General features: G+C 48.6%; 1 protein-coding gene across 2 annotated transcripts in view; it reads left to right on the plus strand.

Annotated features, from left to right (window-relative positions):
* dpp6a (dipeptidyl-peptidase 6a) overlaps positions 1 to 13,256 on the plus strand; it is a 1,922,242-nt gene that overhangs the window by 535,731 nt on the left and 1,373,255 nt on the right. The window lies entirely within an intron of this gene.

Consider the following 13,256-nt stretch of genomic DNA (forward strand, 5'->3'; position numbering starts at 1 on the left):
ATGGCTTCATTTTAAACCGAGTATTTAGCCTTTGCATTCTCCCCCTATTTTACTGCTTTTGTTTGGAATTTGGTGATGATGTCATCATGCAGCTAAGTAAAATATATAAGTGACAAGGGCACAATTGTGCACTTTTCAGGCAATTTAAACACCGACAATTTTGATGACCTTGTGCATCTCATTGACGTTGCAAGAAATTAATTTTTCGTCATTCTCAAGATAAACTCGTGACTTCCCCCATCAGCCCGCGAGCTTAACCGAGCTGAGGTAAAGATAGGAAGAAATGCCCAGGTTCAATTTCCAGTCAGTGTTAGGTTGCAGGTACTAAATTCTGCCGATGCTGGAAATCTAAAATAAAAACCAAAACTGCTGGGAATGCTCGGCAGCTCTGGCATCATCTGTGAAGTTCATGTTTCAGTTTGATGTCCTTGGCGAAGTTGCTTTATCGCATCTGGCAAAAGTAGTGCTGGGATGGGAAGGGTCTACATTTTCTCGAAGATTCCCCGACTTGGGGAGATGAACAATACCATCAGGAATTCTGTTCCGAGACATTGGCCAAAACGTCGGCCGTGGCACAGTGGACAGCTGAGTCAGTGAATTATGGGTTCACGTCCTACTCCAACGACTAGGCACGGTAGCACAGTGGTTAGCACTGTTGCTTCACAGCGCCAGGGTCCCAGGTTTGATTCCCAGCTTGGGCCACTGTCTGTGCGGAGTCTCATGTTCTCCCTGTGTCTGCGTGAATTTCCTCCGGATGCTCAGGTTTCCTCCCACAGGTCCCGAAAGACGTTCTGTTAGTTGAACTGGACATTCCTAATTCTCCTTCTGTGTACCCCAACAGGCACCAGAACGTGGCAACTAGGGGCTTTTCACAGTAACTTCATTGCAGTGTTTATGTAAACCTACTTGTGACAATAAAGATTATTATTATTATTAGAGCACAAACCCTAAGGTGACATTTCAATGCAAAATGAAGGGAGTGCAGCAGTGTGGGAAATGCTATCTTTCAGGTGAGAGATTAATGTCTTCTCTTATCAAGTGGAGGTTAAAGATTGTTTGATATTCTTTCATGAAGACCAGTGCGTATGAGGATTCTCCCTGGTCAGTATTGACCCCTCAACCGACATCACTAAAATAGATTCTCAAATCACCATCACATTGGGCTGGATTCATCGGCCGTGCCCGCCGCAAGATCGCCATGGCCGGGATGTGGACCATGTAAAGGTCCATTGACCTCGGGCAGTCATTTCCGGTCGCCTGGCGAGCACTGCTGGAGAATTCTGCCGTTTGTGTTTTTTTGAAAATATTTTTATTGAACTTTTAACTTTTTATATCAAAATATACAACTAAAACAATGCCAACGTCAACATTAAAAATTACAATCAACAGCAGTAACTCCCCCAAAACAGAAATACAACCCAAACAAACAATCCCCCCTCCCGCCAAACCCACCCCCCCACTAACAATGACCAATTCCTTAATGTGCCAAAATGAAAGGCCGTCATCTACAGTACAGCCCTTCAATCAAGCCCCACACTGTAAATTTGATCTTCTCAAGGTATAGAAACTCCATCAAGCCACCTAGCCATGTGGAGGCACCAGGTGGCATCACCTATCTTCAGCTCAACAGAATTCACCTCTGAGCAGTCAACACAGCGAATGCCAGAGCATCTGCCCCTGTGAACGTCCTCAGTTCTGACCGATCTGAGACCCCATATATAGCCACTGACAGACAGGACTCTAAATCAACATTTAGGATTGCCAATGTGGTGCGAAAGAAAGACACCCAAAAACCCACCAATTTGGGACAGGACCAGAACATGTGCGTGTGATTCGCGGGCCCTCTCGAACACCGCTCACACCTATCCTGAACATCCTCAAAAATTTGACTCATTCGGGCTTTGGTGAGGTGTACCCTGAACACCACCATGAGCTGAATCAAACTCAACCTGGCATTCACCCTGCGGAGGGACTCACGACCCACCTCCTCCTCCAAATGGGTCCCAACTCCTCCTCCAACCTGGCCTTCACCTCTTCCATTGGGGCCTGCTCCAACCCCAAGAACCGTCCAAATATCCCAAACATGCTGCCTTCATCTGACCCTTCGCAGAAAAGAATCCACTCCAAAAAAGTGGATGGTAGCGCCACTGGGAATGTCGATGGTGTCCTACGGACAAAATTCCGTTCCTGGAGGTACTTAAATGCATCTGCCCTATGATCACATTGTTGTTTGTGAAACCTTGTTGTGCACTAATTGTTTTTCATTACAAATTTGCTGCCACATTTTCTACAGCAGAAGAGTGCCAATATACTGAGAGTACTTCATTGTAAAGAACTTTAGATGTGAGGTTGCGAAAGGCATTCTGTAAATGCACCTTTCCCTTCTTTCGTCCCGTCTGTGCAGGCAGTTAGTTAGCACAGAGTAACATGTAATGTCAGGACTCAAACATAAATATTGGTCACCAGAGTGGACTACAGAATAATGATTGGCACCCATGTTACAATGGGTGTGGTTCTCCCCAAAAGAAATTAAGTCCCAAAGCCAGCGGGCCTAAATGGGGAACGCGCAGTCGAGGCCATACATTGCCCTGTTTTGTACAGTGGGGAGCTTTTTAAATGGCTTCCCGATCTCAGAGTCCCTCAAAGCGATCCTGACCTCATCCCCCAACCCGAAAGTACTGTGGAGGATCTCCGCCCAACCACACACGCAAGCAGGGCACCCATCGGCCTGATTGTGCATTCACACAGAAATTGCCAGCTTGGCAGTCTTCACCCTTCCCAAAGGACTTGCAGCTAGGGGCGTCTCATCCACTGGGAATCCCCCAGGAAAGCCATACCATCTGGTTCCTGTTTGTGGGTACCAGTGCCAAATGACACTCGCCCAAGGTCTCTGAAGCAAAGTGGATGAATCTCACTCAAAGTCTCTGAGGCAAAGTGGATGAATCTCAAAGTCTCGGGTACCTTTGTAGCCACTTAAAATGGCCAACTCCCGATTCAAAATGGCGAACGGCAAAGGCTGATGGGAAAGTCAGCCAACAGGACAAAAACGAGCAGCTGCAGGTTGACTGTGTATTTACCTCTGGAAAGGCCAGACAAGATCGATACCAGCAACCATCAGCATAACAAAACACCAGCCACCTGCATACTAATGAGCAATCCCTGGGAACAATAAGCAACATTTAGATACATAAAGCAAAACCAGACTCTTCGGCGCCAGCAGAAGCCTACACAAAAGGAGGTGAACGACCACCTCAAGGCCGCCCATCGATCAGGGAATCGCTCCAGCATTGGAGAAAATCGAACCAAGCGATTGGGACAAAGTCCAATCACTTGGGACCAGGTACAGGGTCCGCCCCGAAAGGCGGGAAGCCCCTGTGGACTATAAGAATTGAGCCCCAAGTTTAAGGCGCTCTCTCTTCCACCGCTTGCAGCTCTCTTCACTCGTTCTTCACACTTCAACAGCCGCTCAAAATTGTAAGTCTTACTTCAACGCTCGCTACGAGATAGGCGCTCCTCGCTATCAATCTGTACCAACTTTGAATCCCGCAGGCTCAGAACCCGAACGAAAGGCCATTCGTTTCCCTGACCTGGTGGGCCAGTTCCAAGTTAAGTATAGGCCTGTTAGTTGTAAGAAGTAGCTTGGACATAGAATTTATGCATGAGTAGTGATTACTGTGTATAATAAATGTGCTTTGATTTAAATCTTACTAAGCGGTGTATTGGATTATTGATCATTACTCGGACCTGAACCACGTGGCGGTATCAGAAAGATACCTGGCGACTCAAGAGCAAAGGTGGTAGAACAGAGCAATTAAACTAAGGCAAAGTTAGCAACACCTTGGGAATCTGCACATTAGAGTGAGGCCAGATGTCCCGTTCTAATATGCAGATTTGCCAAGAAATGATTCCGCCCACAATGGGCGGGAATTACTTGGCTGTATCTTGCAAGACCTTGTTGGATCTTGCTGGGCATTGTGAGCTGGGTAGATCCTGAGAGTGGGGTCTCCTGGCTTTTATTGGCCACACTGTGCCATGGCGAGCTGCTTTTCGGGTGCAGCATGGCATTTGGATTGCGCCCTTACTTTTCACTGTACCTCGGTACACGTGACAATAAACAAATCCAATCCAATCCTTTATCTCAGTGAGAAGCTGATACCTCCCAAAGAAGAGGGACAAAGATTTACTAACTGGACGAGAAAGACCCTCATGATCTGGAACATGTATTGCACCAGAGCGCGTTTGTGCATCTTTTACTTTCTTTTTTTGGCTGATCGGCATATTGATGTTATAGTTTGGGCATGGCACGGTGGCGCAGTGGTTAGCACTGCTGTCTCATGGCGCCGAGGCCCCGGGTTCAAATCCCGGCCCCGGGTCACTGTCCGTGTGGAGTTTGCACATTCTCCCCATGTCTGCGCGGGCCTCACCCCCACAACCTAAAGATGTGCAGGGTAGGTGGATTGGCCACGCTAAATTTTGAAAATAAATTATAGTTTGATCATGATATGAAGTGGGGGTCAAAGCATAATTAAGCCTACATAATTTCCTTTCTAAACAAATCCTTCCCTCATACGTGGCCTGGAACTGGCAAAGCAGTCTGTCTGGCTGTCATTTAAAGCAGAATTTTATATCACTAAATAAGGAAGCAATTTTAGAAGGGGATAATAAATTTGGATCACTTTGAATAAATAAATCAAGTACTTACTCTTCACGCTGGTGATTTTCTTCATGCAGCAATGTTTGTTCTTTGTCGTTTACATGTACTAAAAGCTACATATATTAACACACATAGAAGTAAGTGGCTCAATTGGCTGGGGGACTGATTCGATGTGGAACAACCCCAACATCATGGATTTAATTCCCGTAGCGGCTGAGTTTATCCATGAAGGCCCGGCCTTCTCAAGCGCGCCCTCTCGCCTGAGGTGTTGTGACCCTTTGCAAACGCAAAGAACATGTGCACAAAATTACACCTATTGCAGCTAAACAAGACACGTGACAGCCATTTCCTGGTTCATTCCTCAGGGCAAAGCCTTGAACAATCAGAGTCAAGCCACCCGGTTTAAATTTTAAACAGTGCTTGGTGCAACTGGTGCATTCTCCATCAGAGTCCGATTGCCAATTGATCCGCACTCTCTTCCCACACGGTATAAATTTGTTGTTTTCCTTTATATTGGTATTCTTGTGATTGTCTTGATGAGTACAAGATGAAAAGCTTTGACAAAATGTCTTCATTTCTCAGCCGTACTCAGAATGTAACATTTTGGGGTAGATTTTGAATGGGTGATAGTCACATCTCCTTATATGTCTCTGTCACATTCCGGGCAGGATTCTCGGGTCTCCCAGCTGCGTGTTTCTCGCCGGTGCACCGTTCGCTGGCAGCGGGATTCTCTTTCCCTGCTGCTTGTCAACGGGATTTCCCATTGAAGCCACCATTTCAGTGGGGTTGTGCTGAGAACCGAAGAATTCTGGCCTTCGTTAACTTCAATGGAAATAACATTTGGAAGAAGTGTAAAACCAGCTGTTGATTCACCACCACGCCCATCATCTTCTTTTTAAAAAATATATATATTTTATTAAAGTTTTCAAACACAATTTTTCCACCTTACAAATCAACAAAAAAGATAACACAATAACTAATAGATAGCATTATTTAAATAAAATAGTGAACTAACAAAGTAACAAAAAATAGTGCTCCCCCCCCTCCTCCACCCCAACCAGAACAAACAGGTTGCCCCGCCCCCCCCCCTCCCCCTCTGGGCTGCTGCTGCTGACGATCTATTTTCCCTTAACGTTCCGCGAGATAGTCAAGGAACGGTTGCCACCGCCTGGAGAACCCCTGAACCGATCCTCTCAACGCAAACTTCATCCGTTCCACTTTTATGAACCCTGCCATATCGTTTGTCCAGGCCTCCACGCCGGGGGGTTTTGTTTCCTTCCACATGAGTAAGATCCTTTGCCGGGCTACCAGGGACGCAAAGGCCAGAATATCGGCCTCTTTCCTGGCTCATCTGCTATCCCAAATATAGCTAACCCCCAACCTGGCTTGACTCGGACCTTCACCACCTTTGAAATCACTCTTGCCACTCCCCTCCAGTACTCATCCAGTGCCGGACACGACCAGAACTTATGTGTGTGGTTTGCCAGGCTTCCCAAGCACCTCCCGCACCTGTCCTCCACTCCGAAGAACCTGCTCAGCCTTGCTCCCGTCATGTGTGCTCTGTGTAGGACCTTGAATTGTATCAGGCTAAGTCTGGCACACGAAGAAGAGGAATTTACCCTACTTAGGGCATCAGCCCACAGACCCTCCTCAATCTCCTCCCCAGCTCTTCTTCCCATTTCCCCTTCAGCTCCTCTACCAGCGCCTCCCCCTCGTCTCTCATCTCCTGATATATTTCGGACACTTTGCCCTCCCCAACCCATACCCCCGAAATCACTCTATCCTGGATACCCTGTGTCGGGAGCAGCGGAAATTCCCTCACCTGTTGCCTCGTAAACGCCCTCACTTGCATGTATCTAAAGATATTCCCCGGGGGCAACTCATACTTTTCCTCTAGGGCTCCCAGGCTCGCAAACGTCCCGTCGATAAACAAATCTCTCAATCCCCTAATTCCTGCCCGATGCCAGCTCTGGAACCCGCCGTCCATCCTTCCTGGGACAAACCTATGGTTGCTCCTGATCGGGGACCACACCGAGGCACCCGTCACACCCCTATGTCGCCTCCATTGCCCCCAGATCCTTAATGTTGCCGCCACCACTGGGTTCATGGTATACCTTTTCGGGGAGAGCGGTAGCGGCGCCGTCACCAGCGCCTTTAGGCACGTTCCTTTACAGGACGCCATCTCCAGCCTCTTCCACGCCGCCCCCTCTCCCTCCGTCATCCACTTGCAAACCATCGCCACATTGGTGGCCCAGTAATAATCGTCCAGATTCGGCAACGCCAGTCCCCCTCTGTCCCTGCTGCGCTGCAGGAACCCCCTCCTTACCCTCGGGGTCTTCCCTGCCCACACAAAACTCATAACAATCCTATCTATTTTCTTAAAAAAGGCCTTAGTGATCAAAATGGGGAGACATTGAAACACAAAAAGAAACCTTGGGAGGACCATCATCTTAACCGCCTGCACTCTGCCCGCCAATGAGAGCGGCAGCATATCCCACCTCTTGAAGTCCTCCTCCAACTGCTCCACCAGCCGCGTCAGATTGAGTTTGTGTAAAGTTCCCCAGCTACTGGCTACCTGAATCCCCAAATATCGGAAGCTCCTTTCCGCTCTTCTTAGCGGCAGGCCGTCTATCCCTCTTTCCTGATCCCCGGGGTGTACGACGAAAAGCTCACTCTTCCCCATATTAAGCCTATATCCCGAAAAATCTCCAAACTCCCTCAATATCTGCATAACCTCTGTCATCCCCTCCACAGGATCCGCCACATACAGCAGTAGGTCATCTGCGTAGAGTGACACTCGATGTTCCTCTCCCCCTCTAACCACCCCCTCCATTTCCTACAGCCTCTCAATGCTATGGCCAGTGGTTCAATTGCCAGTGCGAACAGTAATGGGGACAGGGGGCACCCCTGCCTTGTTCCCCTATGTAACCGAAAATACTCCGATCTCAGCCGATTTGTGACTACACTTGCCACTGGGGCCCCATAGAGGAGTTTAACCCAACTGACAAACCCCTCCCCGAACCCAAACCACCTCAGCACCTCCCATAGATACTCCCACTCTACCCTATCAAATGCCTTCTCTGCATCCATCGCTGCCACTATCTCTGCCTCCCCCTCCGCTGGGGGCATCATTATCACCCCCAACAGCCGTCGCACGTTAACATTCAGTTGTCTCCCCTTTACAAACCCTGTCTGGTCATCATGCACCACCCCCGGGACACAATCCTCGTCGCCAGCACTTTTGGCAGCAACGTGGCGTCTACATTCAGGAGTGAGATAGGCCTAGATGACCCGCATTGCAGCAGATCTTTATCTCGCTTCAGGATTAATGATATCGTCGCCTCCGACATTGTCAGGGGTAGAGTCCCCCCTTCTCTGGCCTCGTTAAAGGTTCTTGCCAACAGCAGGGCCAACAGGTCCACGTACTTCCTATAAAATTCCACTGGGAACCCGTCTGGTCCCGGGGCCTTCCCTGCCTGCATGTTCCCCAGCCCTTTAGTCACAATCGTCCACCCCGATTGGCGCCCCCAGACCTGCCACCTCCTGCTCCTCCACCTTCGGGAATCTTAGTTGGTCCAAAAACTGTTGCATCCCCTCTTTTCCCTCCAGGGGTTGGGACCTATATAGCCTCTCATAAAAGGTCTTAAACACCTCATTTACCTTCCCTGCACTCCGCACCGTAGTTCCCGTTTCATCCCTAGCTCCCCCTATTTCCCTCGCCGCTATCCTCTTACGAAGCTGGTGGGCCAGCAGCTGACTCGCCTTTTCCCCATATTCGTATCTCATCCCCTGTGCCTTCCTCCACTGTGCCTCTGCCTTCCCTGTGGTCAGCAGGTCAAACTCCGTCTGAAGTCTTTGCCTCTCCCTATATAGTCCTTCGTCCGGGGCCTCCGCATATCTTTTATCCACACTCAAAATCTCCCCCACTAATCTCTCCCTTTCTTTGCCCTCTTTTTTCTCCTTGTAAGCCCTAATGGAGATCAGCTCTCCCCTAACCACCGCCTTCAGCGCTTCCCATACTACCACCACCTGGACCTCACCATCATCATTGGCCTCCAGGTACCTTTCAATACATCCCCGCACCCTTCCACAGACTCCCTCATCCGCCAATAGTCCCACATCCAGTCGCCAGAGTGGGCGCTGTTCCCTCCCCTCTCCTAGTTCCAGATCCACACAGTGCGGGGCATGATCTGAAATGGCTATGGCCGAGTACTCCATTCCTTCCACCCTCGAAATCAGTGCCCTACTCAAAACAAAGAAATCTATCCGGGAGTAAACCTTATGAACATGGGAGAAAAAGGGAAAACTCTTTGGCCAACGGCCTAGCAAATCTCCACGGATCCACTCCACCCATTTGCTCCATAAATCCCCTGAGCACCCTGGCCGCTGCCGGCCTTCTTCCGGTCCTGGATCTAGACCGATCTAACCCTGGATCCAGCACAGTATTGAAATCCCCCCCCATTACCAGGCTTCCTACCTCCAGGTCCGGGATACGTCCCAGCATCCGCTTCATAAATCCCGCATCATCCCAGTTCGGGGCATATACATTTACCAGCACGACCTCCATTCCCTGCAATCTACCACTCACCATCACATATCTGCCACCGTTGTCCACTACTATATTCCTAGCCTCGAATGACACCCGTTTCCCCACCAATATAGCCACCCTTCTATTTTTCGCGTCCAACCCTGAGTGGAACACCTGTACCACCCATCCTTTCCTTAACCTAACCTGATCCGCCACCTTCAGATGTGTCTCCTGAAGCATGACCACATCTGCCTTCAGTCCTTTTAAGTGCGCGAACACTCGGGCCCTCTTAATCGGCCCATTTAGGCCTCTCACATTCCACGTGATCAGCCGGATTGGGGGGCTCTAGGCTAGTCCCACGTCCAGGTCCCGCGCACCCACCAGTCCCCCAGGCGGCGCACTCCCGTCCCGACCACCTCTTCCCTTGCCAGCTTCCTCTCGATCCCAGCGGCAGCAACCCAGTTATTCCCCCCCCCCCCCCCCCGCTAGATCCCTATCTAGCATGGTTACTCCCCCCATAATGCTTCCGAAAGTCAGCCGACTCCAACTGACCCCGGCTTCCCCCGCATTCTCCTTGAACCCCCCCTGTGTGTGGCACTCTCATCCTCCTTGCGCCTATCTTCCCGCCATCATCTCCCTAGCGCGGGAAAAAACCCGCGCTTTCCTAGATCAGCCCCGCCCCCTATGGCGCAGCTCCCCCTACAGCCCCGTTCCCATCCCCCACCTGTGTCCCTTTTTCCACCGGCGCCCACATTTCTCAGTGTCCCCCCGTGAAAAAAAAAAGGGATTTTTCTCTTCCCTTTCCCCTCCCCATCTATCATCCCAATACGGTGAACCTCCCATTCCCCAATTTACATTTCTGTACATCAACAACGTCATCTCCCCCATAGCATCAGTCCCTCAGTTCTGGTCCAATTTCTCTTCTTGGATGAAGGTCCATGCCTCTTCCGACATTTCAAAATAGTAGTGTCTGTCTTGGTGCGTGACCCACAATCGCGCCGGCTGCAGCATCCCAAACTTTACTTTCTTCTTGTGAAGCGCCGCCTTGGCCCGATTAAAACTCGCTCTCCTTCTCGCCACCTCCGTGCTCCAGTCCTGATACACGCGTATCACCGCATTCTCCCACCTGCTACTCCGTACCTTCTTGGCCCAGCTCAGAACGGCCTCTCTGTCGGTGAAGCGGTGAAATCTCACCACTATCGCCCTTGGTGGTTCTCCAGCCTTGGGTCGCCTCGCAAGGACCCGGTGAGCCCCTTCCAATTCCAGGGGGCCCGAGGGGGCCTCAGCTCTCAATAGCGAATGGAGCACCGTGCTCACATAAGCCCCAACGTCAACTCCCTCCACTGCCTCGTGAAGACCCAGAATCCGGAGATTCTTTCTCCTCGACCTGTTCTCCAGGACTTCGAGTCTTTCGACACACCTCTTGTGTAGCGCCTCGTGCATCTCCATTTTTACCGCTAGGCCCAGAATCTCATCCTCGTTCTCAGCTGCCTTCTCCTTCACCCCACGGAGCTCTATCGCCTGGGCCTTTTGCGTTTCTTTTAGCCCTTTGATTGCCAACAACATCGGCGCCAGCACCTCCTTCTTTAATTCCTCCACACACCGTCAGAGGAATTCCTGCTGATCCGGCCCCCATGTTGTCTGGCCTCCATCCGTCGCCATCTTGCTTCTTCATTCTCTTCCCTGCCGCTGCTCCAGAGGATCCTTCGTAATCTGGCCACCACCTCCGATCTTTTCCATACACACTAGGGAGGACTCCTTACTTCGTCACCCCACACTGGGTTTGGTCCGAAAAAATTTCCGTTGGGGCTCTCAAAAAGAGCCCAAAAGTCCGTTCGAGCGGGAGCTGCCGAAACGTGCGGCTTTGCAGTGCATCGCCCCAACCGGAAGTCACTACCATCATCTTCTATCACACAGAGTCAAAATCTACCCTTTAGTAGTTAAATATCTGTTTCCCTTCGCTAACTGAAACATTAAACCTTTTCCATATCTCATTTCATCAAAGTGCAAATTCCCTCCAGACACAATGGACACACTTGCGTCAACTTAAAAGCATCAGAATTTAATTTTCTTCCTCTCTTCCGTGTTCAGTTCCTTTGCGGGCGCACATCATGCGAGGAAGGTCACCGGCAGACCCCTTTTCTCCTCCTCGCCAATCTGTGGACTCTGGCTAATAATGATGCTGTACACCTGAAAGATGTACCTTTGTTAACCTACCCTGTGCTCTGATAGCCCTCCTGGCCCCTGCCTGCAGTGCTCCATCTGACCTGAAGCAACTCTTCCATTGAAAATGATTTGGTTAACTGATCTCACTGGAATTTGTCGATGTCATGTTTGTCCACTGGTTGCAATATGCTGAGCTGCGGAGTATGTGGTTATCATCAGCGTTTAGTTGGGTGTGTCCGCCTATTAAAGGATGTGCTGCATTTAACCTTACCTCAGTCGACTTGCAGGGACTTACCTACCTACAGTCAGCAGCAGCAGCAGAGATAAAACAACTGGAGAATGGCTATTTTTAATGGCATGAGAAAGTTCTGGAAGGTGTGTAAAAGGCACAGTGCAACTAGACGTAAAAACGTGTGGTTTAAAGATAAGTCTACTCGAAAGAACTGCGACCGTTCTGCTCTCACAGGGGCGTATAGATTACAATTGTTTTCCCTCGATGTCAGTTTTGTGCACTTGATTGAGAGAGGAAAGTCTGTTACTTGCATCGTTGCGTGCAGGGCCAAACAGTAGTTTGCAATATAATACCATTCAGCCCATTTGCTTTCGTACAACACAGGTCAGAGCTATTTTATCATGTTCTTAGAGGTTGAATTATGTTTACCCTATGAATCTTCTCTGACAGAGCAGTTTTGCGTTAGAGAATAATGAAGGGCGAAGTAAAGATATTGAGAGCGGCCCTAAATTATCTATGGTTTGAAGGATCCTGTAAAATGTTGGTGTGCACTGATGGCTCTGTAGGTGAAGTGTAGGGTTGCTCCTAATTTCAAAGTATTGGAAGCTGTCAGCTCTGTGCTGGGAATGCCAGCAGCAGTGTAACTTAATAATATATTGATTGCTGTGAATGTGGAAATTCAGTTTGTATAATAAAGACATCTTGTCCAAGCATATATTCAGCACTTGGAGATATTTTTTCTATCTCATTTTGATAACATTCTTTAATAGATAAGAAAGATTGTTTTTGTTTTATGTTGGGTGACTGCATACTTATTTACCAAAGAACCAGACTTTCTTCATAGAAGATTTTAAGTGAAGTTTTTTAAAAATCACTGATAATGTTGGGATGATAACAGAAATATTATGTAAAATCTCACTCAGGGTAGATTAACATGTGAATAAAAAAATAAGTCTAATGTGATCGTTAATATTGATGAGATAATCGACAAACCAGAACCTCAAATTCCTTGCTGATGTTTAATAAAATCAAAATTAGATGCAAGACTGAGAATTGGTCTATTTACTTATCGTGATGTCTGATGCAGAGTTAAGTACGCAAGGCCTAATTACAATGGGTAGCGCTTCACACTGCCCAAGCAGACCCTGTCAAAGTATTAAATGGGAGAAGTCTGTTTGTAGTGGGCAGAAGCTGTTTTTTCTTCAGCAGATGGGAAATTGTTTGCATGCCAAGTTGTGCCACTAATTAATTATTAATTGGAAGAAAATGCAGGAACCGTAACTTCATTATTGCAAAGTTGAGATTGTAAATTATTAATTTTCTTCAGATTGTCACTTTAGACGGACAGTAGAAAACGAGAGGACAAGTCTCTGTTGTTTTGCTCCGGCAGGAGAGAAGTGTTTGATTCAAGGCTTTTTCCAGTCCAGTTGAATGTAACTTGGAGAAGGCAGGAAAAGAGATGTTGGAGGATAACCACATTCTCATGACATTGGGCTGAATCTTCCTGAAGGTGGACATTTTGCAGCGTACCCCATTAGTTAGACCCCCCTCCATCCCGCACTGTTCAGCTCAAATTTAGGATTATAACTTGCTGTGACTATAAGCTGCTACTTTTTTTTCTTCATGCTTTCACGGGAGGTGGGCGTCACTGGCAGAAGGCGAGCATGTGTTGCCCA

The sequence above is a fragment of the Scyliorhinus torazame genome, chromosome 6 (assembly GCF_047496885.1).
Source record: "Scyliorhinus torazame isolate Kashiwa2021f chromosome 6, sScyTor2.1, whole genome shotgun sequence".
Classification (NCBI taxonomy): domain Eukaryota; kingdom Metazoa; phylum Chordata; class Chondrichthyes; order Carcharhiniformes; family Scyliorhinidae; genus Scyliorhinus; species Scyliorhinus torazame.